This window comes from Chiloscyllium plagiosum, unplaced genomic scaffold, assembly GCF_037043375.1.
Source record: "Chiloscyllium plagiosum isolate Xiang-an unplaced genomic scaffold, Cpla_swu_hap1 HiC_scaffold_51, whole genome shotgun sequence".
NCBI lineage: Eukaryota > Metazoa > Chordata > Chondrichthyes > Orectolobiformes > Hemiscylliidae > Chiloscyllium > Chiloscyllium plagiosum.
Genome location: NW_028270189.1, coordinates 36779449 through 36784263, shown reverse-complemented (window position 1 = coordinate 36784263; position 4815 = coordinate 36779449).

Here is a 4815-nt window from a genome sequence, read left to right as displayed (position 1 = left end):
CTCACCCCCTCTAACTCTCTCACCCCCAACTCTCTCACCTCTATCTCTCTCACTCCCTCTCTCTGACACCTCTCCCCCTCTCCCCACTCCCCCTCTCTCCCCTTCTCTTCCCCTCACCCTCTCTCTCTAAACCCCTCTCTCTCACCCCCTCTCTCTCATCTCCTCTCTTTCACCCCTCTGTCTCACCCCTCTCTGTCATCCCACTCTCTCTCAGCCTCTCTCCTCAACCCCTCTGTCTCTCAGCCCCCTTTCTCTCTCACCCCTCACTCTCTTACCCCGCTCTTTCTCACCTCCCGTTTCTGTCAACCCTCTCTCTCTGTCTCAGACCATCTCTCTCAGCCCCTCTTTCTCTCACCCCCTCACTCTCTCACCCTCCCTCTCTCTCACACACACCCTCACTCTCTCTCTCCTCACTCTCACACCCTCTATCTCTCACCCTCTCACTGTTACTCTCTCAACCCCCTCTCTGTCTCACCCCGCTCTCTCTCATCTCTCCCTCTCTCTCACACCCTCTCTCTCACAATCTCTCTCGCTCTCACCCCCTCACTCTCTCTCTATCACACATCCTCTCTCACCCTCCTCTCTCTCCCCTCTCTCACACCCCCTCTCTCTCTCAACCGCCTCTCTCAAAACCCTCTCTCTCTCCCACCCTCTCTCTCATCCCGCTCTCTCTCCCATCTCTCCCCTCTCTCTCACACCCTCTCTCTCACACTCTCTCTCTCGCTCTACCCCCTCACTCTCACACACACCCTCTCTCACCCTCCTCTCTCTCCCCTCTCTCTCATCCCCTCTCTCTCTCACCCATTCTCTCTGACCCATTCTCACTCACCCCCCTCTCTCAGGCCCTCCATCTCTCTCACCCATTCTCTCTCTCACCCTCTCTCTCTCACCCCTCTCTCTCATCCCGCTCTCTCTCTCATCTCTCCCCTCTCTCTCACACCCTCTCTCTCACAATCTCTCTCTCGCTCTACCCCCTCACTCTCACACACACCCTCTCTCACCCTCCTCTCTCTCCCCTCTCTCTCATCCCCTCTCTCTCTCACCCATTCTCTCTGACCCATTCTCACTCACCCCCCTCTCTCAGGCCCTCCATCTCTCTCACCCATTCTCTCTCTCTCACCCCCCCCCCTCTCTCTTACACCTCGTGGGCGGCGCGGTGGCACAGTGGTTAGCACTGCTGCCTCACAGCGCCAGAGACCTGGGTTCATTTCCCGCCTCAGGCGACTAAGTGTGTGGAGTTTTGTAGGGGGTAGTGTAATTTTTAAAGGGTTAGCTGCATTTTAGTCTTTTCGAAACTGTTGCCGGACCTCCCCCATGTTTTTATGAATGAAACAATTGTAACAGCTTTCCTCGATAGTTGAGAGACCGCCCTTAACCACAGTTGTACAACATCATCCATATAAGGAAAGAACGGGGAGCTCGAACACTGATTGGCCAAGTGAGTAACAAAATAATCGCAGGCACCAGAACCCAAATAAGGAAAACAGTGGGGAACCCGAGCACTCATTAGTCAAGACAGCAGTAGGAGACCCAGCCCACATATACGTGTATATAATGTGTGGAGATTATTATGCATGCGTGTGTACCCACGGGAAACTGCACCCGACTTTGCAAAGTTGAATGAAAAAGTTTTGGACAGACTCCTCCGTGTCTTTGTTCCTTGGCAGGGAAATAAAAGTGCCGGTGATGGGGCCGGACAGCCGCATATCTCGCACAATTGGGGGCTCGTCCAGTATGAAATAATTATTGCCGGGGGGGGGGGGGGGCAGTCTCTTCGGCTCACGGATCAAGCCTGATCACAACAAAGACGCGTCTGGTATATATTTATACTTCTCACTGATCAGCTTGGTCCGTCGGCCGTCGGCCAAGAGAGGATGTGACCCGGCTCATTTAAAAATAATTTTGAATCCTGGAAAAAGGAACACACGGACGAGTGTTGGGACGACCGGTTAGTGACTATACACGGGGGTACACACATTTAAAAAGGCCAGACAACTCCGTGCACGGATCAAGGTAAGAGTTTTTTTTTGTTCTTCCTTGTTGACCGCGTGGTTTTGACGGTCATCTGTGAAAACGCTTTAGGCGTTTAAGACCAGGACCGAAGATAAACCACGGGAATTTGTGGTTTTGACGGTCATCTGTGAAAACGTTTTAGGCGTTTAAGACCAGGACCAAAGATAAACCACGGGAAATTGTGGTTTTGACGGTCATCTGTGAAAACGTTTTAGGCGTTTAAGACCAGGACCGAAGATAGATCATGGGAAATCAGACTTCTAGATTTACTAAGGAGAAGTCAGGGAAGACTGCAAATGTGAAAGAAATACCCCCCGATAGTCCATTAGGTCGGAAGTTAAGTCTATGGACGGACAGTAGTCGAACGAAGGACTTAAAGAAAGAGACCATGATAAAATATTGTTGTTTTATATGGACCAACGAACCTATCCGCGCCCCCTCGGTAGTTTGGCCCGAGTATGGGTCTGATGAAGACTGGGTGTGTCAAATCCTAAATGTATATGTTAACAGAAAACAACCGTTTGACCCAGAAGAGAGCAAATACGCCGCCGCCTGGTTGGCGGGCGATGGCGACAGTCCCACGCGTCTCTATCCTCTGATTCCACAAACAGACCCGAGGAAGCCCCAGAAGTCTTGGGACATCCTCACCGACAGTTTGCCACCGTCCGCCCCGCCGCCGTATATACTACCCGCGCATGACCAGGCGTCCAGCGCGGACCACCCTCCTGCGACGTATAAATCCGATTCCCAGCAGGCTACGACCAGTGAGGCAGGGACTGCTGGGGGGGGGGGGCACTGGAGGGGGCGCAGAACCCACCCCAGGCACTAGGAAATCAGTCCGACTCGAGATGCGGAAAGGTCGAGAAGAGGAATTGAGAGCTGGGAGGAGTGACAATATTGAACAGCTGAACCCCTTACGAGAGGTGCCGTTTGGGAACGAACGGACTGGGTTCGTAGTACAACCTTTAAATTCTGGGGATATCCGGCAACTCCGTACCGAACTACCCCGTCTACTGGACGACGCCATCAGTGTGGGAATACAACTGGACCAATTTTTGGGGCCCAGTATATACACATGGGCTGAACTGCAGGCCACGATGAGAATACTATTTAATTACGATGAAATTGTTATGAACCGGAATAGTGCAATGGCCATTTGGGATAGGGAGCATCAGGACGGCCCTCAGCGTGGAGAGCAGAAGTACCCCTTAGAGGACCCCCGGTGGGATCAGAACGACGCGGGGGGACGGGCAAATATGACAGATCTCAGAAGCCTTATAATCAGGGAGATCCAAACCTGCGTGCCCAAACAGCGGAATTTAGCGAAAGCATTCGAAGTTGGACAGAAAAAGGATGAATCCCCGAGTGAGTTTTTAGACCGTTTGCGGGAGTCCATGCGGAAGTATTCAGGTTTAGACCCCGATGGGGAAATAGGCAAGGGCATGCTTAAGGTGCACTTTGTGACTAAGTCATGGCCTGACATTCAGAAGAAATTACAGAAAGTGGAGGATAGGGCTGAAAAAGATGTTGCAGACTTATTACGGGAAGCACAGAAGGTGTACGTTCAGAGGGATGTAATAAGGGAGAAGCAGAAGACAAAAATGGTGGTGGCAGCCGTACGGGAAGCTTGTAAATCCACCGGAATGAGGGAGGGAGGTTATGGGTGGAAAGAGGAATGTCGAAGAAAAGTTGGAGAGGGAGGGAAGCGAGACGGGGCAGAAGTGAGAGAGGAGGATCTTATGGAATTGAGCGGCCTCCGATGGCCGGATGTTACCATTGCGGGAGACTGGGACACTTCAAAAGGGATTGTCCCGAGTTTAAAAGGGAAAGAGAAGGGATATATGAAATGGAGCGTGAACAAATGGATTAGGGAAGTCAGGCGAGGATCGGAACACGGGCCTACCAAGAACCCCTGGTAAATTTACGGGTGGGCCCATTTAGACAAGAAGTTACCTTCTTAGTTGACACAGGCGCCGGCAGGTCCTCAATTCCCCTCCATCCTAGGGGAGTTGGCTTCCAAGCTAAAACATTAAACATTTCAGGAGTTAAGGGTGGCGTTTTTAGTGCGAAAATATTCGAACCACAACCCTTGCGGCTGGAGGAGGAGGAGCTCCAGGTGGAACTCCTTCACCTCCCCATCTTCCCTATGGGTTGTTGGGACGGGATTTGATAGTCCGTTTCGGATTACGAATAGAAGTGGGAGAAGAGGATGAATTAGCCGTTACCATGTCATACCTTAGTGAGTCCCGATTGACTGAGATAGACCTAGGGTTTGGGTCGCCAAAGGGAACCGGGGGGGACTCGCAATTCGACCTGTGGAGGTAAAATTAAAGCCCCAGAGCCCCGACGTCAAAGTGCGCCAATACCCCATCTCTTGGGAAGGGAGGCAGAGCCTGAAGACAGTTATGGAAGACCTAATAAAAGATGGTAGAGCCCTGTATGTCACGATACAATTCCCCTATCCTGCCGGTCCAGAAGTCGGACGGGAGCTACCGAATGGTCCAAGACCTGAGGGAAGTAAATAAAATTGTCCAAGTACGGCACCCTGTGGTACCGAACCCATACACTATTCAGGGGCGAATACCCCCGGACCACGGCTGGTTTAGTGTTATAGACTTAAAGGATGCCTTCTGGGCGTGTCCCCTGGACAAGGACAGTAGGGATCTTTTTGCTTTTGAATGGGAGGATCCTGATACTGGCAGAAAACAGCAGTACAGGTGGACCGTGCTCCCCCAAGGATTCACTGAGTCCCCGACTCTGTTCGGGCAGATTCTGGAACAATTATTGGAGGGACTAACCTTG